Source organism: Osmia lignaria, unplaced genomic scaffold (assembly GCF_051020975.1).
Source record: "Osmia lignaria lignaria isolate PbOS001 unplaced genomic scaffold, iyOsmLign1 scaffold0005, whole genome shotgun sequence".
NCBI lineage: Eukaryota > Metazoa > Arthropoda > Insecta > Hymenoptera > Megachilidae > Osmia > Osmia lignaria.
In genome coordinates, this window is record NW_027478162.1 from 21,954,722 (window position 1) to 21,980,452 (window position 25,731).

Below are 25,731 nucleotides of genomic sequence, written 5' to 3' on the forward strand. Positions count from 1 at the left end.
GGGCCACGGTGTTTCTGTATCCCTATTATGTTGGTGCGGCTTCGGAACTTTTAAATATCTTGATATATCTCGAGAACTACGCATCTGATCAAAAAATATCATAGAACATAAAAAGTAGGAAACTTAATTCTCTACAAAAAAGGTCTCTTAACAATTGGCCATAGCTCGCTTCGTTTCCGAGATATTTGCAGATTTATCTCAAGGGAAGGGGCCTGGCGGACATATTTCGAGATATTTCTTCTTCTTGTTGTTCTTCTTCTGCACAGCTAAGCTGGAAGTGGCATTTGCGGCTCGCACTAGTGCAGAGTTATCTCAAAGAAAGGGGCCACGGTGTTTCTGTATCCCTATTATGTTGGTGCGGCTTCGGAACTTTTAAATATCTCGATATATCTCGAAAACTACGCTTCTGATCAAAAAATATCATAGAACATAAATTGTAGGAAACATAATTCTCTACAAAAAACGTCTCTCAACATTTTGCCATAGCTCGCTTCGTTTCCGAGATATTTGCAGATTTATCTCAAGGGAAGGGGCCTGACGGACATATTTCGAGATATTTCTTCTTCTTGTTGTTCTTCTTCTGCACAGCTAAGCTGGAAGTGGCATTTGCGGCTCGCACTAGTGCAGAGTTATCTCAACGAAAGGGGCCACGGTGTTTCTGTATCTCTATTATGTTGGTGCGGCTTCGGAACTTTTAAATATCTCGATATATCTCGAAAACTACGCTTCTGATCAAAAAATATCATAGAACATAAAAAGTAGGAAACTTAATTCTCTACAAAAAAGGTCTCTTAACATTTTGCGATAGCTCTCTTCGTTTCCGAGATATTTGCAGATTTATCTCAAGGGAAGGGGCCTGACGGACATATTTCGAGATATTTCTTCTTCTTGATGTTCTTCTTCTGCACAGCTAAGCTGGAAGTGGCATTTGCAGCTCGCAATAGTGCAGAGTTATCTCAAAGAAAGGGGCCACGGTGTTTCTGTATCTCTATTATGTTGGTGCGGCTTCGGAACTTTTAAATATCTCGATATATCTCGAAAACTACGCTTCTGATCAAAAAATATCATAGAACATAAATTGTAGGAAACATAATTCTCTACAAAAAAGGTCTCTTAACATTTTGCCATAGCTCGCTTCGTTTCCGAGATATTTGCAGATATATCTCAAGGGAAGGGGCCTGACGGACATATTTCGAGATATGTCTTCTTCTTGTTGTTCTTCTTCTGCACAGCTAAGCTGGAAGTGGCATTTACAGCTCGCAATAGTGCAGAGTTATCTCAAAGAAAGGGGCCACGGTGTTTCTGTATCTCTATTATGTTGGTGCGGCTTCGGAACTTTTAAATATCTTGATATATCTCGAGAACTACGCATCAGATCAAAAAATATCATAGAACATAAAAAGTAGGAAACTTAATTCTCTACAAAAAAGGTCTCTTAACATTTTGCCATAGCTCTCTTCGTTTCCGAGATATTTGCAGATTTATCTCAAGGGAAGGGGCCTGACGGACATATTTCGAGATATTTCTTCTTCTTGATGTTCTTCTTCTGCACAGCTAAGCTGGAAGTGGCATTTGCAGCTCGCAATAGTGCAGAGTTATCTCAAAGAAAGGGGCCACGGTGTTTCTGTATCTCTATTATGTTGGTGCGGCTTCGGAACTTTTAAATATCTTGATATATCTCGAGAACTACGCATCTAATCAAAAAATATCATAGAACATAAAACGTAGGAAACCTAATTCTCTACAAAAAAGGTCTCTCAACATTTTGCCATAGCTCGCTTCGTTTCCGAGATATTTGCAGATTTATCTCAAGGGACGGGGCCTGACGGACATATTTCGAGATATTTCTTCTTCTTGTTGTTCTTCTTCTGCACAGCTAAGCTGGAAGTGGCATTTACAGCTCGCAATAGTGCAGAGTTATCTCAAAGAAAGGGGCCACGGTGTTTCTGTATCTCTATTATGTTGGTGCGGCTTCGGAACTTTTAAATATCTTGATATATCTCGAGAACTACGCATCTGATCAAAAAATATCATAGAACATAAAAAGTAGGAAACTTAATTCTCTACAAAAAAGGTCTCTCAACATTTTGCCATAGCTCGCTTCGTTTCCGAGATATTTGCAGATATATCTCAAGGGAAGGGGCCTGACGGACATATTTCGAGATATTTCTTCTTCTTGTTGTTGTTCTTCTGCACAGCTAAGCTGGAAGTGGCATTTGCGGCTCGCACTAGTGCAGAGTTATCTCAAAGAAAGGGGCCACGGTGTTTCTGTATCCCTATTATGTTGGTGCGGCTTCGGAACTTTTAAATATCTTGATATATCTCGAGAACTACGCATCTGATCAAAAAATATCATAGAACATAAAAAGTAGGAAACTTAATTCTCTACAAAAAAGGTCTCTTAACAATTGGCCATAGCTCGCTTCGTTTCCGAGATATTTGCAGATTTATCTCAAGGGAAGGGGCCTGGCGGACATATTTCGAGATATTTCTTCTTCTTGATGTTCTTCTTCTGCACAGCTAAGCTGGAAGTGGCATTTGCAGCTCGCAATAGTGCAGAGTTATCTCAAAGAAAGGGGCCACGGTGTTTCTGTATCTCTATTATGTTGGTGCGGCTTCGGAACGTTTAAATATCTTGATATATCTCGAGAACTACGCATCTGATCAAAAAATACCATAGAACATAAAACGTAGCAAACTTAATTCTCTACAAAAAAGGTCTCTCAACATTTTGCCATAGCTCGCTTCGTTTCCGAGATATTTGCAGATTTATCTCAAGGGAAGGGGCCTGACGGACATATTTCGAGATATTTCTTCTTCTTGTTGTTCTTCTTCTGCACAGCTAAGCTGGAAGTGGCATTTGCGGCTCGCACTAGTGCAGAGTTATCTCAAAGAAAGGGGCCACGGTGTTTCTGTATCTCTATTATGTTGGTGCGGCTTTGGAACTTTTAAATATCTCGATATATCTCGAAAACTACGCTTCTCACCAAAAAATATCATAGAACATAAATTGTACGAAACATAATTCTCTACAAAAAAGGTCTCTTAACATTTTGCCATAGCTCGCTTCGTTTCCGAGATATTTGCAGATATATCTCAAGGGAAGGGGCCTGACGGACATATTTCGAGATATTTCTTCTTCTTGTTGTTCTTCTTCTGCACAGCTAAGCTGGAAGTGGCATTTACAGCTCGCAATAGTGCAGAGTTATCTCAAAGAAAGGGGCCACGGTGTTTCTGTATCTCTATTATGTTGGTGCGGCTTCGGAACTTTTAAATATCTTGATATATCTCGAGAACTACGCATCTGATCAAAAAATATCATAGAACATAAAAAGTAGGAAACTTAATTCTCTACAAAAAAGGTCTCTCAACATTTTGCCATAGCTCGCTTCGTTTCCGAGATATTTGCAGATATATCTCAAGGGAAGGGGCCTGACGGACATATTTCGAGATATTTCTTCTTCTTGTTGTTGTTCTTCTGCACAGCTAAGCTGGAAGTGGCATTTGCGGCTCGCACTAGTGCAGAGTTATCTCAAAGAAAGGGGCCACGGTGTTTCTGTATCCCTATTATGTTGGTGCGGCTTCGGAACTTTTAAATATCTTGATATATCTCGAGAACTACGCATCTGATCAAAAAATATCATAGAACATAAAAAGTAGGAAACTTAATTCTCTACAAAAAAGGTCTCTTAACAATTGGCCATAGCTCGCTTCGTTTCCGAGATATTTGCAGATTTATCTCAAGGGAAGGGGCCTGGCGGACATATTTCGAGATATTTCTTCTTCTTGTTGTTCTTCTTCTGCACAGCTAAGCTGGAAGTGGCATTTGCGGCTCGCACTAGTGCAGAGTTATCTCAAAGAAAGGGGCCACGGTGTTTCTGTATCCCTATTATGTTGGTGCGGCTTCGGAACTTTTAAATATCTCGATATATCTCGAAAACTACGCTTCTGATCAAAAAATATCATAGAACATAAATTGTAGGAAACATAATTCTCTACAAAAAACGTCTCTCAACATTTTGCCATAGCTCGCTTCGTTTCCGAGATATTTGCAGATTTATCTCAAGGGAAGGGGCCTGACGGACATATTTCGAGATATTTCTTCTTCTTGTTGTTCTTCTTCTGCACAGCTAAGCTGGAAGTGGCATTTGCGGCTCGCACTAGTGCAGAGTTATCTCAACGAAAGGGGCCACGGTGTTTCTGTATCCCTATTATGTTGGTGCGGCTTCGGAACTTTTAAATATCTCGATATATCTCGAAAACTACGCTTCTGATCAAAAAATATCATAGAACATAAATTGTAGGAAACATAATTCTCTACAAAAAACGTCTCTCAACATTTTGCCATAGCTCGCTTCGTTTCCGAGATATTTGCAGATTTATCTCAAGGGAAGGGGCCTGACGGACATATTTCGAGATATTTCTTCTTCTTGTTGTTCTTCTTCTGCACAGCTAAGCTGGAAGTGGCATTTGCGGCTCGCACTAGTGCAGAGTTATCTCAACGAAAGGGGCCACGGTGTTTCTGTATCTCTATTATGTTGGTGCGGCTTCGGAACTTTTAAATATCTCGATATATCTCGAAAACTACGCTTCTGATCAAAAAATATCATAGAACATAAAAAGTAGGAAACTTAATTCTCTACAAAAAAGGTCTCTTAACATTTTGCCATAGCTCGCTTCGTTTCCGAGATATTTGCAGATTTATCTCAAGGGAAGGGGCCTGACGGACATATTTCGAGATATTTCTTCTTCTTGTTGTTCTTCTTCTGCACAGCTAAGCTGGAAGTGGCATTTGCGGCTCGCACTAGTGCAGAGTTATCTCAACGAAAGGGGCCACGGTGTTTCTGTATCTCTATTATGTTGGTGCGGCTTCGGAACTTTTAAATATCTCGATATATCTCGAAAACTACGCTTCTGATCAAAAAATATCATAGAACATAAATTGTAGGAAACATAATTCTCTACAAAAAAGGTCTCTTAACATTTTGCCATAGCTCGCTTCGTTTCCGAGATATTTGCAGATTTATCTCAAGGGAAGGGGCCTGACGGACATATTTCGAGATATTTCTTCTTCTTGTTGTTCTTCTTCTGCACAGCTAAGCTGGAAGTGGCATTTGCGGCTCGCAATAGTGCAGAGTTATCTCAAAGAAAGGGGCCACGGTGTTTCTGTATCTCTATTATGTTGGTGCGGCTTCGGAACTTTTAAATATCTCGATATATCTCGAAAACTACGCTTCTGATCAAAAAATATTATAGAACATAAATTGTAGGAAACATAATTCTCTACAAAAAAGGTCTCTTAACATTTTGCCATAGCTCGCTTCGTTTCCGAGATATTTGCAGATATATCTCAAGGGAAGGGGCCTGACGGACATATTTCGAGATATGTCTTCTTCTTGTTGTTCTTCTTCTGCACAGCTAAGCTGGAAGTGGCATTTACAGCTCGCAATAGTGCAGAGTTATCTCAAAGAAAGGGGCCACGGTGTTTCTGTATCTCTATTATGTTGGTGCGGCTTCGGAACTTTTAAATATCTTGATATATCTCGAGAACTACGCATCAGATCAAAAAATATCATAGAACATAAAAAGTAGGAAACTTAATTCTCTACAAAAAAGGTCTCTTAACATCTTGCCATAGCTCTCTTCGTTTCCGAGATATTTGCAGATTTATCTCAAGGGAAGGGGCCTGACGGACATATTTCGAGATATTTCTTCTTCTTGTTGTTCTTCTTCTGCACAGCTAAGCTGGAGGTGGCATTTGCGGCTCGCACTAGTGCAGAGTTATCTCAACGAAAGGGGCCACGGTGTTTCTGTATCTCTATTATGTTGGTGCGGCTTCGGAACTTTTAAATATCTCGATATATCTCGAAAACTACGCTTCTGATCAAAAAATATCATAGAACATAAAAAGTAGGAAACTTAATTCTCTACAAAAAAGGTCTCTTAACATTTTGCCATAGCTCGCTTCGTTTCCGAGATATTTGCAGATTTATCTCAAGGGAAGGGGCCTGACGGACATATTTCGAGATATTTCTTCTTCTTGTTGTTCTTCTTCTGCACAGCTAAGCTGGAAGTGGCATTTGCGGCTCGCACTAGTGCAGAGTTATCTCAACGAAAGGGGCCACGGTGTTTCTGTATCCCTATTATGTTGGTGCGGCTTCGGAACTTTTAAATATCTCGATATATCTCGAAAACTACGCTTCTGATCAAAAAATATCATAGAACATAAATTGTAGGAAACATAATTCTCTACAAAAAACGTCTCTCAACATTTTGCCATAGCTCGCTTCGTTTCCGAGATATTTGCAGATTTATCTCAAGGGAAGGGGCCTGACGGACATATTTCGAGATATTTCTTCTTCTTGTTGTTCTTCTTCTGCACAGCTAAGCTGGAAGTGGCATTTGCGGCTCGCACTAGTGCAGAGTTATCTCAACGAAAGGGGCCACGGTGTTTCTGTATCTCTATTATGTTGGTGCGGCTTCGGAACTTTTAAATATCTCGATATATCTCGAAAACTACGCTTCTGATCAAAAAATATCATAGAACATAAAAAGTAGGAAACTTAATTCTCTACAAAAAAGGTCTCTTAACATTTTGCCATAGCTCGCTTCGTTTCCGAGATATTTGCAGATTTATCTCAAGGGAAGGGGCCTGACGGACATATTTCGAGATATTTCTTCTTCTTGTTGTTCTTCTTCTGCACAGCTAAGCTGGAAGTGGCATTTGCGGCTCGCACTAGTGCAGAGTTATCTCAACGAAAGGGGCCACGGTGTTTCTGTATCTCTATTATGTTGGTGCGGCTTCGGAACTTTTAAATATCTCGATATATCTCGAAAACTACGCTTCTGATCAAAAAATATCATAGAACATAAATTGTAGGAAACATAATTCTCTACAAAAAAGGTCTCTTAACATTTTGCCATAGCTCGCTTCGTTTCCGAGATATTTGCAGATTTATCTCAAGGGAAGGGGCCTGACGGACATATTTCGAGATATTTCTTCTTCTTGTTGTTCTTCTTCTGCACAGCTAAGCTGGAAGTGGCATTTGCGGCTCGCAATAGTGCAGAGTTATCTCAAAGAAAGGGGCCACGGTGTTTCTGTATCTCTATTATGTTGGTGCGGCTTCGGAACTTTTAAATATCTCGATATATCTCGAAAACTACGCTTCTGATCAAAAAATATTATAGAACATAAATTGTAGGAAACATAATTCTCTACAAAAAAGGTCTCTTAACATTTTGCCATAGCTCGCTTCGTTTCCGAGATATTTGCAGATATATCTCAAGGGAAGGGGCCTGACGGACATATTTCGAGATATGTCTTCTTCTTGTTGTTCTTCTTCTGCACAGCTAAGCTGGAAGTGGCATTTACAGCTCGCAATAGTGCAGAGTTATCTCAAAGAAAGGGGCCACGGTGTTTCTGTATCTCTATTATGTTGGTGCGGCTTCGGAACTTTTAAATATCTTGATATATCTCGAGAACTACGCATCAGATCAAAAAATATCATAGAACATAAAAAGTAGGAAACTTAATTCTCTACAAAAAAGGTCTCTTAACATCTTGCCATAGCTCTCTTCGTTTCCGAGATATTTGCAGATTTATCTCAAGGGAAGGGGCCTGACGGACATATTTCGAGATATTTCTTCTTCTTGATGTTCTTCTTCTGCACAGCTAAGCTGGAAGTGGCATTTGCAGCTCGCAATAGTGCAGAGTTATCTCAAAGAAAGGGGCCACGGTGTTTCTGTATCTCTATTATGTTGGTGCGGCTTCGGAACTTTTAAATATCTTGATATATCTCGAGAACTACGCATCTGATCAAAAAATATCATAGAACATAAAACGTAGGAAACTTAATTCTCTACAAAAAAGGTCTCTCAACATTTTGCCATAGCTCGCTTCGTTTCCGAGATATTTGCAGATTTATCTCAAGGGAAGGGGCCTGACGGACATATTTCGAGATATTTCTTCTTCTTGTTGTTCTTCTTCTGCACAGCGAAGCTGGAAGTGGCATTTGCGGCTCGCAATAGTGCCGAGTTATCTCAAAGAAAGGGGCCACGGTGTTTCTGTATCTCTATTATGTTGGTGCGGCTTCGGAACTTTTAAATATCATGATATATCTCGAGAACTACGCATCAGATCAAAAAATATCATAGAACATAAAAAGTAGGAAACTTAATTCTCTACAAAAAAGGTCTCTTAACATTTTGCCATAGCTCTCTTCGTTTCCGAGATATTTGCAGATTTATCTCAAGGGAAGGGGCCTGACGGACATATTTCGAGATATTTCTTCTTCTTGATGTTCTTCTTCTGCACAGCTAAGCTGGAAGTGGCATTTGCAGCTCGCAATAGTGCAGAGTTATCTCAAAGAAAGGGGCCACGGTGTTTCTGTATCTCTATTATGTTGGTGCGGCTTCGGAACTTTTAAATATCTTGATATATCTCGAGAACTAGGCATCTGATCAAAAAATATCATAGAACATAAAACGTAGGAAACTTAATTCTCTACAAAAAAGGTCTCCCAACATTTTGCCATAGCTCGCTTCGTTTCCGAGATATTTGCAGATTTATCTCAAGGGAAGGGGCCTGACGGACATATTTCGAGATATTTCTTCTTCTTGTTGTTCTTCTTCTGCACAGCTAAGCTGGAAGTGGCATTTGCGGCTCGCACTAGTGCAGAGTTATCTCAAAGAAAGGGGCCACGGTGTTTCTGTATCTCTATTATGTTGGTGCGGCTTTGGAACTTTTAAATATCTCGATATATCTCGAAAACTACGCTTCTCACCAAAAAATATCATAGAACATAAATTGTACGAAACATAATTCTCTACAAAAAAGGTCTCTTAACATTTTGCCATAGCTCGCTTCGTTTCCGAGATATTTGCAGATATATCTCAAGGGAAGGGGCCTGACGGACATATTTCGAGATATTTCTTCTTCTTGTTGTTCTTCTTCTGCACAGCTAAGCTGGAAGTGGCATTTACAGCTCGCAATAGTGCAGAGTTATCTCAAAGAAAGGGGCCACGGTGTTTCTGTATCTCTATTATGTTGGTGCGGCTTCGTAACTTTTAAATATCTTGATATATCTCGAGAACTACGCTTCTGATCAAAAAATATCATAGAACATAAATTGTAGGAAACATAATTCTCTACAAAAAACGTCTCTCAACATTTTGCCATAGCTCGCTTCGTTTCCGAGATATTTGCAGATTTATCTCAAGGGAAGGGGCCTGACGGACATATTTCGAGATATTTCTTCTTCTTGTTGTTCTTCTTCTGCACAGCTAAGCTGGAAGTGGCATTTGCGGCTCGCACTAGTGCAGAGTTATCTCAACGAAAGGGGCCACGGTGTTTCTGTATCTCTATTATGTTGGTGCGGCTTCGGAACTTTTAAATATCTCGATATATCTCGAAAACTACGCTTCTGATCAAGAAATATCATAGAACATAAATTGTAGGAAACATAATTCTCTACAAAAAAGGTCTCTTAACATTTTGCCATAGCTCGCTTCGTTTCCGAGATATTTGCAGATTTATCTCAAGGGAAGGGGCCTGACGGACATATTTCGAGATATTTCTTCTTCTTGTTGTTCTTCTTCTGCACAGCTAAGCTGGAAGTGGCATTTGCGGCTCGCAATAGTGCAGAGTTATCTCAAAGAAAGGGGCCACGGTGTTTCTGTATCTCTATTATGTTGGTGCGGCTTCGGAACTTTTAAATATCTCGATATATCTCGAAAACTACGCTTCTGATCAAAAAATATTATAGAACATAAATTGTAGGAAACATAATTCTCTACAAAAAAGGTCTCTTAACATTTTGCCATAGCTCGCTTCGTTTCCGAGATATTTGCAGATTTATCTCAAGGGAAGGGGCCCTACGGACATATTTCGAGATATTTCTTCTTCTTGTTGTTCTTCTTCTGCACAGCTAAGCTGGAAGTGGCATTTGCGGCTCGCAATAGTGCAGAGTTATCTCAAAGAAAGGGGCCACGGTGTTTCTGTATCTCTATTATGTTGGTGCGGCTTCGGAACTTTTAAATATCTCGATATATCTCGAAAACTACGCTTCTGATCAAAAAATATTATAGAACATAAATTGTAGGAAACATAATTCTCTACAAAAAAGGTCTCTTAACATTTTGCCATAGCTCGCTTCGTTTCCGAGATATTTGCAGATATATCTCAAGGGAAGGGGCCTGACGGACATATTTCGAGATATGTCTTCTTCTTGTTGTTCTTCTTCTGCACAGCTAAGCTGGAAGTGGCATTTACAGCTCGCAATAGTGCAGAGTTATCTCAAAGAAATGGGCCACGGTGTTTCTGTATCTCTATTATGTTGGTGCGGCTTCGGAACTTTTAAATATCTTGATATACCTCGAGAACTACGCATCAGATCAAAAAATATCATAGAACATAAAAAGTAGGAAACTTAGTTCTCTACAAAAAAGGTCTCTTAACATTTTGCCATAGCTCGCTTCGTTTCCGAGATATTTGCAGATTTATCTCAAGGGAAGTGGCCTGACGGACATATTTCGAGATATTTCTTCTTCTTGTTGTTCTTCTTCTGCACAGCTAAGCTGGAAGTGGCATTTGCAGCTCGCAATAGTGCAGAGTTATCTCAAAGAAAGGGGCCACGGTGTTTCTGTATCTCTATTATGTTGGTGCGGCTTCGGAACTTTTAAATATCTTGATATATCTCGAGAACTACGCATCTGATCAAAAAATATCATAGAACATAAAACGTAGGAAACTTAATTCTCTACAAAAAAGGTCTCTCAACATTTTGCCATAGCTCGCTTCGTTTCCGAGATATTTGCAGATTTATCTCAAGGGAAGGGGCCTGACGGACATATTTCGAGATATTTCTTCTTCTTGTTGTTCTTCTTCTGCACAGCTAAGCTGGAAGTGGCATTTGCGGCTCGCACTAGTGCAGAGTTATCTCAAAGAAAGGGGCCACGGTGTTTCTGTATCTCTATTATGTTGGTGCGGCTTTGGAACTTTTAAATATCTCGATATATCTCGAAAACTACGCTTCTCACCAAAAAATATCATAGAACATAAATTGTACGAAACATAATTCTCTACAAAAAAGGTCTCTTAACATTTTGCCATAGCTCGCTTCGTTTCCGAGATATTTGCAGATATATCTCAAGGGAAGGGGCCTGACGGACATATTTCGAGATATTTCTTCTTCTTGTTGTTCTTCTTCTGCACAGCTAAGCTGGAAGTGGCATTTACAGCTCGCAATAGTGCAGAGTTATCTCAAAGAAAGGGGCCACGGTGTTTCTGTATCTCTATTATGTTGGTGCGGCTTCGGAACTTTTAAATATCTTGATATATCTCGAGAACTACGCTTCTGATCAAAAAATATCATAGAACATAAATTGTAGGAAACATAATTCTCTACAAAAAACGTCTCTCAACATTTTGCCATAGCTCGCTTCGTTTCCGAGATATTTGCAGATTTATCTCAAGGGAAGGGGCCTGACGGACATATTTCGAGATATTTCTTCTTCTTGTTGTTCTTCTTCTGCACAGCTAAGCTGGAAGTGGCATTTGCGGCTCGCACTAGTGCAGAGTTATCTCAACGAAAGGGGCCACGGTGTTTCTGTATCTCTATTATGTTGGTGCGGCTTCGGAACTTTTAAATATCTCGATATATCTCGAAAACTACGCTTCTGATCAAAAAATATCATAGAACATAAAAAGTAGGAAACTTAATTCTCTACAAAAAAGGTCTCTTAACATTTTGCCATAGCTCGCTTCGTTTCCGAGATATTTGCAGATTTATCTCAAGGGAAGGGGCCTGACGGACATATTTCGAGATATTTCTTCTTCTTGTTGTTCTTCTTCTGCACAGCTAAGCTGGAAGTGGCATTTGCGGCTCGCACTAGTGCAGAGTTATCTCAACGAAAGGGGCCACGGTGTTTCTGTATCTCTATTATGTTGGTGCGGCTTCGGAACTTTTAAATATCTCGATATATCTCGAAAACTACGCTTCTGATCAAGAAATATCATAGAACATAAATTGTAGGAAACATAATTCTCTACAAAAAAGGTCTCTTAACATTTTGCCATAGCTCGCTTCGTTTCCGAGATATTTGCAGATTTATCTCAAGGGAAGGGGCCTGACGGACATATTTCGAGATATTTCTTCTTCTTGTTGTTCTTCTTCTGCACAGCTAAGCTGGAAGTGGCATTTGCGGCTCGCAATAGTGCAGAGTTATCTCAAAGAAAGGGGCCACGGTGTTTCTGTATCTCTATTATGTTGGTGCGGCTTCGGAACTTTTAAATATCTCGATATATCTCGAAAACTACGCTTCTGATCAAAAAATATTATAGAACATAAATTGTAGGAAACATAATTCTCTACAAAAAAGGTCTCTTAACATTTTGCCATAGCTCGCTTCGTTTCCGAGATATTTGCAGATTTATCTCAAGGGAAGGGGCCCGACGGACATATTTCGAGATATTTCTTCTTCTTGTTGTTCTTCTTCTGCACAGCTAAGCTGGAAGTGGCATTTGCGGCTCGCAATAGTGCAGAGTTATCTCAAAGAAAGGGGCCACGGTGTTTCTGTATCTCTATTATGTTGGTGCGGCTTCGGAACTTTTAAATATCTCGATATATCTCGAAAACTACGCTTCTGATCAAAAAATATTATAGAACATAAATTGTAGGAAACATAATTCTCTACAAAAAAGGTCTCTTAACATTTTGCCATAGCTCGCTTCGTTTCCGAGATATTTGCAGATATATCTCAAGGGAAGGGGCCTGACGGACATATTTCGAGATATGTCTTCTTCTTGTTGTTCTTCTTCTGCACAGCTAAGCTGGAAGTGGCATTTACAGCTCGCAATAGTGCAGAGTTATCTCAAAGAAAGGGGCCACGGTGTTTCTGTATCTCTATTATGTTGGTGCGGCTTCGGAACTTTTAAATATCTTGATATACCTCGAGAACTACGCATCAGATCAAAAAATATCATAGAACATAAAAAGTAGGAAACTTAGTTCTCTACAAAAAAGGTCTCTTAACATTTTGCCATAGCTCGCTTCGTTTCCGAGATATTTGCAGATTTATCTCAAGGGAAGTGGCCTGACGGACATATTTCGAGATATTTCTTCTTCTTGTTGTTCTTCTTCTGCACAGCTAAGCTGGAAGTGGCATTTGCAGCTCGCAATAGTGCAGAGTTATCTCAAAGAAAGGGGCCACGGTGTTTCTGTATCTCTATTATGTTGGTGCGGCTTCGGAACTTTTAAATATCTTGATATATCTCGAGAACTACGCATCTGATCAAAAAATATCATAGAACATAAAACGTAGGAAACTTAATTCTCTACAAAAAAGGTCTCTCAACATTTTGCCATAGCTCGCTTCGTTTCCGAGATATTTGCAGATTTATCTCAAGGGAAGGGGCCTGACGGACATATTTCGAGGTATTTCTTCTTCTTGTTGTTCTTCTTCTGCACAGCGAAGCTGGAAGTGGCATTTGCGGCTCGCAATAGTGCAGAGTTATCTCAAAGAAAGGGGCCACGGTGTTTCTGTATCTCTATTATGTTGGTGCGGCTTCGGAACTTTTAAATATCTTGATATATCTCGAGAACTACGCATCAGATCAAAAAATATCATAGAACATAAAAAGTAGGAAACTTAATTCTCTACCAAAAAGGTCTCTTACCATTTTGCCATAGCTCTCTTCGTTTCCGAGATATTTGCAGATTTATCTCAAGGGACGGGGCCTGACGGACATATTTCGAGATATTTCTTCTTCTTGATGTTCTTCTTCTGCACAGCTAAGCTGGAAGTGGCATTTGCAGCTCGCAATAGTGCAGAGTTATCTCAAAGAAAGGGGCCACGGTGTTTCTGTATCTCTATTATGTTGGTGCGGCTTCGGAACTTTTAAATATCTTGATATATCTCGAGAACTAGGCATCTGATCAAAAAATATCATAGAACATAAAACGTAGGAAACTTAATTCTCTACAAAAAAGGTCTCCAAACATTTTGCCATAGCTCGCTTCGTTTCCGAGATATTTGCAGATTTATCTCAAGGGAAGGGGCCTGACGGACATATTTCGAGATATTTCTTCTTCTTGTTGTTCTTCTTCTGCACAGCTAAGCTGGAAGTGGCATTTGCGGCTCGCACTAGTGCAGAGTTATCTCAAAGAAAGGGGCCACGGTGTTTCTGTATCTCTATTATGTTGGTGCGGCTTTGGAACTTTTAAATATCTCGATATATCTCGAAAACTACGCTTCTCACCAAAAAATATCATAGAACATAAATTGTACGAAACATAATTCTCTACAAAAAAGGTCTCTTAACATTTTGCCATAGCTCGCTTCGTTTCCGAGATATTTGCAGATTTATCTCAAGGGAAGGGGCCTGACGGACATATTTCGAGATATTTCTTCTTCTTGTTGTTCTTCTTCTGCACAGCTAAGCTGGAAGTGGCATTTGCGGCTCGCACTAGTGCAGAGTTATCTCAAAGAAAGGGGCCACGGTGTTTCTGTATCTCTATTATGTTGGTGCGGCTTTGGAACTTTTAAATATCTCGATATATCTCGAAAACTACGCTTCTCACCAAAAAATATCATAGAACATAAATTGTACGAAACATAATTCTCTACAAAAAAGGTCTCTTAACATTTTGCCATAGCTCGCTTCGTTTCCGAGATATTTGCAGATATATCTCAAGGGAAGGGGCCTGACGGACATATTTCGAGATATTTCTTCTTCTTGTTGTTCTTCTTCTGCACAGCTAAGCTGGAAGTGGCATTTACAGCTCGCAATAGTGCAGAGTTATCTCAAAGAAAGGGGCCACGGTGTTTCTGTATCTCTATTATGTTGGTGCGGCTTCGGAACTTTTAAATATCTTGATATATCTCGAGAACTACGCATCTGATCAAAAAATATCATAGAACATAAATTGTAGGAAACATAATTCTCTACAAAAAACGTCTCTCAACATTTTGCCATAGCTCGCTTCGTTTCCGAGATATTTGCAGATTTATCTCAAGGGAAGGGGCCTGACGGACATATTTCGAGATATTTCTTCTTCTTGTTGTTCTTCTTCTGCACAGCTAAGCTGGAAGTGGCATTTGCGGCTCGCACTAGTGCAGAGTTATCTCAACGAAAGGGGCCACGGTGTTTCTGTATCTCTATTATGTTGGTGCGGCTTCGGAACTTTTAAATATCTCGATATATCTCGAAAACTACGCTTCTGATCAAAAAATATCATAGAACATAAATTGTAGGAAACATAATTCTCTACAAAAAAGGTCTCTTAACATTTTGCCATAGCTCGCTTCGTTTCCGAGATATTTGCAGATTTATCTCAAGGGAAGGGGCCTGACGGACATATTTCGAGATATTTCTTCTTCTTGTTGTTCTTCTTCTGCACAGCTAAGCTGGAAGTGGCATTTGCGGCTCGCAATAGTGCAGAGTTATCTCAAAGAAAGGGGCCACGGTGTTTCTGTATCTCTATTATGTTGGTGCGGCTTCGGAACTTTTAAATATCTCGATATATCTCGAAAACTACGCTTCTGATCAAAAAATATTATAGAACATAAATTGTAGGAAACATAATTCTCTACAAAAAAGGTCTCTTAACATTTTGCCATAGCTCGCTTCGTTTCCGAGATATTTGCAGATTTATCTCAAGGGAAGGGGCCTGACGGACATATTTCGAGATATTTCTTCTTCTTGTTGTTCTTCTTCTGCACAGCTAAGCTGGAAGTGGCATTTGCGGCTCGCAATAGTGCAGAGTTATCTCAAAGAAAGGGGCCACGGTGTTTCTGTATCTCTATTATGTTGGTGCGGCTTCGGAACTTTTAAATATCTCGATATATCTCGAAAACTACGCTTCTGATCAAAAAATATTATAGAACATAAATTGTAGGAAACATAATTCTCTACAAAAAAGGTCTCTTAACATTTTGCCATAGCTCGCTTCGTTTCCGAGATATTTGCAGATATATCTCAAGGGAAGGGGCCTGACGGACATATTTCGAGATATGTCTTCTTCTTGTTGTTCTTCTTCTGCACAGCTAAGCTGGAAGTGGCATTTACAGCTCGCAATAGTGCAGAGTTATCTCAAAGAAAGGGGCCACGGTGTTTCTGTATCTCTATTATGTTGGTGCGGCTTCGGAACTTTTAAATATCTTGATATATCTCGAGAACTACGCATCTGATCAAAAAATATCATAGAACATAAATTGTAGGAAACATAATTCTCTACAAAAAACGTCTCTCAACATTTTGCCATAGCTCGCTTCGTTTCCGAGATATTTGCAGATTTATCTCAAGGGAAGGGGCCTGACGGACATATTTCGAGATATTTCTTCTTCTTGTTGTTCTTCTTCTGCACAGCTAAGCTGGAAGTGGCATTTGCGGCTCGCACTAGTGCAGAGTTATCTCAACGAAAGGGGCCACGGTGTTTCTGTATCTCTATTATGTTGGTGCGGCTTCGGAACTTTTAAATATCTCGATATATCTCGAAAACTACGCTTCTGATCAAAAAATATCATAGAACATAAAAAGTAGGAAACTTAATTCTCTACAAAAAAGGTCTCTTAACATTTTGCCATAGCTCGCTTCGTTTCCGAGATATTTGCAGATTTATCTCAAGGGAAGGGGCCTGACGGACATATTTCGAGATATTTCTTCTTCTTGTTGTTCTTCTTCTGCACAGCTAAGCTGGAAGTGGCATTTGCGGCTCGCACTAGTGCAGAGTTATCTCAACGAAAGGGGCCACGGTGTTTCTGTATCTCTATTATGTTGGTGCGGCTTCGGAACTTTTAAATATCTCGATATATCTCGAAAACTACGCTTCTGATCAAAAAATATCATAGAACATAAATTGTAGGAAACATAATTCTCTACAAAAAAGGTCTCTTAACATTTTGCCATAGCTCGCTTCGTTTCCGAGATATTTGCAGATTTATCTCAAGGGAAGGGGCCTGACGGACATATTTCGAGATATTTCTTCTTCTTGATGTTCTTCTTCTGCACAGCTAAGCTGGAAGTGGCATTTGCAGCTCGCAATAGTGCAGAGTTATCTCAAAGAAAGGGGCCACGGTGTTTCTGTATCCCCTTTATGTTGGTGCGGCTTCGGAACTTTTAAATATCTCGATATATCTCGAAAACTACGCTTCTGATCAAAAAATATCATAGAACATAAATTGTAGGAAACATAATTCTCTACAAAAAACGTCTCTTAACATTTTGCCATAGCTCGCTTCGTTTCCGAGATATTTGCAGATTCAGCTCAAAGGAACTGGCCTGACGGACATATTTCGAGATATTTCTTCTTCTTGTTGTTCTTCCTCTGCACAGCTAAGCTGGAAGTGGCATTTGCAGCTCGCAATAGTGCAGAGTTATCTCAAAGAAAGGGGCCACGGTGTTTCTGTATCTCTATTATGTTGGTGCGGCTTTGGAACTTTTAAATATCTCGATGTATCTCGAAAACTACGCTTCTGATCAAAAAATATCATAGAACATAAATTGTAGGAAACATAATTCTCTACAAAAAGGTCTCTGAACATTTTGCCATAGCTCGCTTCGTTTCCGAGATATTTGCAGATATATCTCAAGGGAAGGGGCCTGACGGACATTTTTCGAGATATGTCTTCTTCTTGTTGTTCTTCTTCTGCACAGCTAAGCTGGAAGTGGCATTTACAGCTCGCAATAGTGCAGAGTTATCTCAATGAGAGGGGCCACGGTGTTTCTGTATCTCTATTATGTTGGTGCGGCTTCGGAACTTTTAAATATCTTGATATATCTCGAGAACTACGCATCTGATCAAAAAATATCATAGAAAATAAAAAGTAGGAAACGTAATTCTCTACAAAAAAGGTCTCCTAACATTTTGCCATAGCTCGCTTCGTTTCCGAGATATTTGCAGATTTATCTCAAGGGAAGGGGCCTGACGGACATATTTCGAGATATTTCTTCTTCTTGTTGTTCTTCTTCTGCACAGCTAAGCTGGAAGTGGCATTTGCGGCTCGCACTAGTGCAGAGTTATCTCAACGAAAGGGGCCACGGTGTTTCTGTATCTCTATTATGTTGGTGCGGCTTCGGAACTTTTAAATATCTCGATATATCTCGAAAACTACGCTTCTGATCAAAAAATATCATAGAACATAAATTGTAGGAAACATAATTCTCTACAAAAAAGGTCTCTTAACATTTTGCCATAGCTCGCTTCGTTTCCGAGATATTTGCAGATATATCTCAAGGGAAGGGGCCTGACGGACATATTTCGAGATATTTCTTCTTCTTGTTGTTCTTCTTCTGCACAGCTAAGCTGGAAGTGGCATTTACAGCTCGCAATAGTGCAGAGTTATCTCAAAGAGAGGGGCCACGGTGTTTCTGTATCTCTATTATGTTGGTGCGGCTTCGGAACTTTTAAATATCTTGATATATCTCGAGAACTACGCATCTGATCAAAAAATATCATAGAACATAAAAAGTAGGAAACTTAATTCTCTACAAAAAAGGTCTCTTAACATTTTGCCATAGCTCGCTTCGTTTCCGAGATATTTGCAGATATATCTCAAGGGAAGGGGCCTGACGGACATATTTCGAGATATTTCTTCTTCTTGTTGTTCTTCTTCTGCACAGCTAAGCTGGAAGTGGCATTTGCGGCTCGCACTAGTGCAGAGTTATCTCAAAGAAAGGGGCCACGGTGTTTCTGTATCCCCTTTATGTTGGTGCGGCTTCGGAACTTTTAAATATCTCGATATATCTCGAAAACTACGCTTCTGATCAAAAAATATCATAGAACATAAATTGTAGGAAACATAATTCTCTACAAAAAACGTCTCTTAACATTTTGCCATAGCTCGCTTCGTTTCCGAGATATTTGCAGATTCAGCTCAAAGGAACTGGCCTGACGGACATATTTCGAGATATTTCTTCTTCTTGTTGTTCTTCCTCTGCACAGCTAAGCTGGAAGTGGCATTTGCAGCTCGCAATAGTGCAGAGTTATCTCAAAGAAAGGGGCCACGGTGTTTCTGTATCTCTATTATGTTGGTGCGGCTTTGGAACTTTTAAATATCTCGATGTATCTCGAAAACTACGCTTCTGATCAAAAAATATCATAGAACATAAATTGTAGGAAACATAATTCTCTACAAAAAAGGTCTCTTAACATTTTGCCATAGCTCGCTTCGTTTCCGAGATATTTGCAGATATATCTCAAGGGAAGGGGCCTGACGGACATTTTTCGAGATATGTCTTCTTCTTGTTGTTCTTCTTCTGCACAGCTAAGCTGGAAGTGGCATTTACAGCTCGCAATAGTGCAGAGTTATCTCAATGAGAGGGGCCACGGTGTTTCTGTATCTCTATTATGTTGGTGCGGCTTCGGAACTTTTAAATATCTTGATATATCTCGAGAACTACGCATCTGATCAAAAAATATCATAGAACATAAAAAGTAGGAAACGTAATTCTCTACAAAAAAGGTCTCCTAACATTTTGCCATAGCTCGCTTCGTTTCCGAGATATTTGCAGATTTATCTCAAGGGAAGGGGCCTGACGGACATATTTCGAGATATTTCTTCTTCTTGTTGTTCTTCTTCTGCACAGCTAAGCTGGAAGTGGCATTTGCGGCTCGCACTAGTGCAGAGTTATCTCAACGAAAGGGGCCACGGTGTTTCTGTATCTCTATTATGTTGGTGCGGCTTCGGAACTTTTAAATATCTCGATATATCTCGAAAACTACGCTTCTGATCAAAAAATATCATAGAACATAAATTGTAGGAAACATAATTCTCTACAAAAAAGGTCTCTTAACATTTTGCCATAGCTCGCTTCGTTTCCGAGATATTTGCAGATATATCTCAAGGGAAGGGGCCTGACGGACATATTTCGAGATATTTCTTCTTCTTGTTGTCCTTCTTCTGCACAGCTAAGCTGGAAGTGGCATTTACAGCTCGCAATAGTGCAGAGTTATCTCAAAGAGAGGGGCCACGGTGTTTCTGTATCTCTATTATGTTGGTGCGGCTTCGGAACTTTTAAATATCTTGATATATCTCGAGAACTACGCATCTGATCAAAAAATATCATAGAACATAAAAAGTAGGAAACTTAATTCTCTACAAAAAAGGTCTCCTAACATTTTGCCATAGCTCGCTTCGTTTCCGAGATATTTGCAGATTTATCTCAAGGGAAGGGGCCTGACGGACATATTTCGAGATATTTCTTCTTCTTGTTGTTCTTCTCCTGCACAGCTAAACTGGAAGTGGCATTTCCAGCTCGCAATAGTGCAGAGTTATCTCAAAGAAAGGGGCCACGGTGTTTCTGTATCCCTATTATGTTGGTGCGGCTTCGGAACTTTTAAATATCTCGATATATCTCGAAAACTACGCTTCTGATCAAAAAATATCATAGAACATAAATTGTAGGAAACATAATTCTCTACAAAAAACGTCTCTTAACATTTTGCCATAGCTCGCTTCGTTTCCGAGATATTTGCAGATTTATCTCAAGGTAAGGGGCCTGACGGACATATTTCGAGATATTTCTTCTTCTTGTTGTTCTTCTTCTGCACAGCTAAGCTGGAAGTGGCATTTACAGCTCGCAATAGTGCATAGTTATCTGAAAGAAAGGGGCCACGGTGTTTCTGTATCTCTATTATGTTGGTGCGTCTTCGGAACTTTTAAATATCTTGATATATCTCGAGAACTACGCATCTGATCAAAAAATATCACAGAACATAAAAAGTAGGAAACTCAATTCTCTACAAAAAAGGTCTCTTAACATTTTGCAATAGCTCGCTTCGTTTCCGAGATATTTGCAGATTTATCTCAAGGGAAGGGGCCTGACGGACATATTTCGAGATATTTCTTCTTCTTGTTGTTCTTCTTCTGCACAGCTAAGCTGGAAGTGGCATTTGCGGCTCGCACTAGTGCAGAGTTATCTCAAAGAAAGGGGCCACGGTGTTTCTGTATCTCTATTATGTTGGTGCTGCTTCGGAACTTTTAAATATCTCGATATATCTCGAAAACTACGCTTCTGATCAAAAAAAATCATAGAACATAAATTGTAGGAAACATAATTCTCTACAAAAAAGGTCTCTTAACATTTTGCCATAGCTCGCTTGGTTTCCGAGATATTTGCAGATTTATCTCAAGGGAAGGGGCCTAACGGACATATTTCGAGATATTTCTTCTTCTTGTTGTTCTTCTTCTGCACAGCTAAACTGGAAGTGGCATTTCCAGCTCGCAATAGTACAGAGTTATCTCAAAGAAAGGGGCCACGGTGTTTCTGTATCTCTATTATGTTGGTGCGGCTTCGGAACTTTTAAATATCTTGATATATCTCGAGAACTACGCATCTGATCAGAAAATATCATAGAAGATAAAAAGTAGGAAACTTAATTCTCTACAAAAAAGGTCTCTTAACATTTTGCCATAGCTCGCTTCGTTTCCGAGATATTTGCAGATTCAGCTCAAAGGAACTGGCCTGACGGACATATTTCGAGATATTTCTTCTTCTTGTTGTTCTTCCTCTGCACAGCTAAGCTGGAAGTGGCATTTGCAGCTCGCAATAGTGCAGAGTTATCTCAAAGAAAGGGGCCACGGTGTTTCTGTATCTCTATTATGTTGGAGCGGCTTCGGAACTTTTAAATATCTCGATATATCTCGAAAACTACGCTTCTGATCAAAAAATATCATAGAACATAAATTGTAGGAAACATAATTCTCTACAAAAAACGTCTCTTAACATTTTGCCATAGCTCGCTTCGTTTCCGAGATATTTGCAGATTCATCTCAAGGGAAGGGGCCTAACGGACATATTTCGAGATATTTCTTCTTCTTGTTGTTCTTCTTCTGCACAGCTAAACTGGAAGTGGCATTTCCAGCTCGCAATAGTACAGAGTTATCTCAAAGAAAGGGGCCACGGTGTTTCTGTATCTCTATTATGTTGGTGCGGCTTCGGAACTTTTAAATATCTTGATATATCTCGAGAACTACGCATCTGATCAAAAAATATCATAGAACATAAAAAGTAGGAAACTTAATTCTCTACAAAAAAGTCTGGTAAGATTTTGCCATAGCTCGCTTCGTTTCCGAGATATTTGCAGATTTAGCTCAAGGTAAGGGGCCTGACGGACATATTTCGAGATATTTCTTCTTCTTGTTGTTCTTCTTCTGCACAGCTAAGCTGGAAGTGGCACTTACAGCTCGCAATAGTGCATAGTTATCTGAAAGAAAGGGGCCACGGTGTTTCTGTATCTCTATTATGTTGGTGCGGCTTCGGAACTTTTAAATATCTTGATATATCTCGAGAGCTACGCGTCTGATCAAAAAATATCATAGAACATAAAAAGTAGGAAACATAATTCTCTACAAAAAAGGTGTCTTAACATTTTGCCATAGCTCGCTTCGTTTCCGAGATATTTGCAGATTTATCTCAAGGGAAGTGGCCTGACGGACATATTTCGAGATATTTCTTCTTCTTGTTGTTCTTCTGCTGCACAGCTAAGCTGGAAGTGGCATTTGCGGCTCGCACTAGTGCAGAGTTATCTCAAAGAAAGGGGCCACGGTGTTTCTGTATCTCTATTATGTTGTTGCGGCTTCGGAACTTTTAAATATCTTGATATATCTCGAGAACTACGCATCTGATCAGAAAATATCATAGAAGATAAAAAGTAGGAAACTTAATTCTCTACAAAAAAGGTCTCTTAACATTTTGCCATAGCTCGCTTCGTTTCCGAGATATTTGCATATTCAGCTCAAAGGAACTGGCCTGACGGACATATTTCGAGATATTTCTTCTTCTTGTTGTTCTTCTGCTGCACAGCTAAGCTGGAAGTGGCATTTGCGGCTCGCACTAGTGCAGAGTTATCTCAAAGAAAGGGGCCACGGTGTTTCTGTATCTCTATTATGTTGGTGCGGCTTCGGAACTTTTAAATATCTTGATATATCTCGAGAACTACGCATCTGATCAGAAAATATCATAGAAGATAAAAAGTAGGAAACATAATTCTCTACAAAAAACGTCTCTTAACATTTTGCCATAGCTCGCTTCGTTTCCGAGATATTTGCAGATTCAGCTCAAAGGAACTGGCCTGACGGACATATTTCGAGATATTTCTTCTTCTTGTTGTTCTTCCTCTGCACAGCTAAGCTGGAAGTGGCATTTGCAGCTCGCAATAGTGCAGAGTTATCTCAAAGAAAGGGGCCACGGTGTTTCTGTATCTCTATTATGTTGGTGCGGCTTTGGAACTTTTAAATATCTCGATGTATCTCGAAAACTACGCTTCTGATCAAAAAATATCATAGAACATAAATTGTAGGAAACATAATTCTCTACAAAAAAGGTCTCTTAACATTTTGCCATAGCTCGCTTCGTTTCCGAGATATTTGCAGATATATCTCAAGGGAAGGGGCCTGACGGACATTTTTCGAGATATGTCTTCTTCTTGTTGTTCTTCTTCTGCACAGCTAAGCTGGAAGTGGCATTTACAGCTCGCAATAGTGCAGAGTTATCTCAATGAGAGGGGCCACGGTGTTTCTGTATCTCTATTATGTTGGTGCGGCTTCGGAACTTTTAAATATCTTGATATATCTCGAGAACTACGCATCTGATCAAAAAATATCATAGAACATAAAAAGTAGGAAACGTAATTCTCTACAAAAAAGGTCTCCTAACATTTTGCCATAGCTCGCTTCGTTTCCGAGATATTTGCAGATTTATCTCAAGGGAAGGGGCCTGACGGACATATTTCGAGATATTTCTTCTTCTTGTTGTTCTTCTTCTGCACAGCTAAGCTGGAAGTGGCATTTGCGGCTCGCACTAGTGCAGAGTTATCTCAACGAAAGGGGCCACGGTGTTTCTGTATCTCTATTATGTTGGTGCGGCTTCGGAACTTTTAAATATCTCGATATATCTCGAAAACTACGCTTCTGATCAAAAAATATCATAGAACATAAATTGTAGGAAACATAATTCTCTACAAAAAAGGTCTCTTAACATTTTGCCATAGCTCGCTTCGTTTCCGAGATATTTGCAGATATATCTCAAGGGAAGGGGCCTGACGGACATATTTCGAGATATTTCTTCTTCTTGTTGTTCTTCTTCTGCACAGCTAAGCTGGAAGTGGCATTTACAGCTCGCAATAGTGCAGAGTTATCTCAAAGAGAGGGGCCACGGTGTTTCTGTATCTCTATTATGTTGGTGCGGCTTCGGAACTTTTAAATATCTTGATATATCTCGAGAACTACGCATCTGATCAAAAAATATCATAGAACATAAAAAGTAGGAAACTTAATTCTCTACAAAAAAGGTCTCCTAACATTTTGCCATAGCTCGCTTCGTTTCCGAGATATTTGCAGATTTATCTCAAGGGAAGGGGCCTGACGGACATATTTCGAGATATTTCTTCTTCTTGTTGTTCTTCTCCTGCACAGCTAAACTGGAAGTGGCATTTCCAGCTCGCAATAGTGCAGAGTTATCTCAAAGAAAGGGGCCACGGTGTTTCTGTATCCCTATTATGTTGGTGCGGCTTCGGAACTTTTAAATATCTCGATATATCTCGAAAACTACGCTTCTGATCAAAAAATATCATAGAACATAAATTGTAGGAAACATAATTCTCTACAAAAAACGTCTCTTAACATTTTGCCATAGCTCGCTTCGTTTCCGAGATATTTGCAGATTTATCTCAAGGTAAGGGGCCTGACGGACATATTTCGAGATATTTCTTCTTCTTGTTGTTCTTCTTCTGCACAGCTAAGCTGGAAGTGGCATTTACAGCTCGCAATAGTGCATAGTTATCTGAAAGAAAGGGGCCACGGTGTTTCTGTATCTCTATTATGTTGGTGCGTCTTCGGAACTTTTAAATATCTTGATATATCTCGAGAACTACGCATCTGATCAAAAAATATCACAGAACATAAAAAGTAGGAAACTCAATTCTGTACAAAAAAGGTCTCTTAACATTTTGCAATAGCTCGCTTCGTTTCCGAGATATTTGCAGATTTATCTCAAGGGAAGGGGCCTGACGGACATATTTCGAGATATTTCTTCTTCTTGTTGTTCTTCTTCTGCACAGCTAAGCTGGAAGTGGCATTTGCGGCTCGCACTAGTGCAGAGTTATCTCAAAGAAAGGGGCCACGGTGTTTCTGTATCTCTATTATGTTGGTGCTGCTTCGGAACTTTTAAATATCTCGATATATCTCGAAAACTACGCTTCTGATCAAAAAAAATCATAGAACATAAATTGTAGGAAACATAATTCTCTACAAAAAAGGTCTCTTAACATTTTGCCATAGCTCGCTTCGTTTCCGAGATATTTGCAGATTTATCTCAAGGGAAGGGGCCTAACGGACATATTTCGAGATATTTCTTCTTCTTGTTGTTCTTCTTCTGCACAGCTAAACTGGAAGTGGCATTTCCAGCTCGCAATAGTACAGAGTTATCTCAAAGAAAGGGGCCACGGTGTTTCTGTATCTCTATTATGTTGGTGCGGCTTCGGAACTTTTAAATATCTTGATATATCTCGAGAACTACGCATCTGATCAGAAAATATCATAGAAGATAAAAAGTAGGAAACTTAATTCTCTACAAAAAAGGTCTCTTAACATTTTGCCATAGCTCGCTTCGTTTCCGAGATATTTGCAGATTCAGCTCAAAGGAACTGGCCTGACGGACATATTTCGAGATATTTCTTCTTCTTGTTGTTCTTCCTCTGCACAGCTAAGCTGGAAGTGGCATTTGCAGCTCGC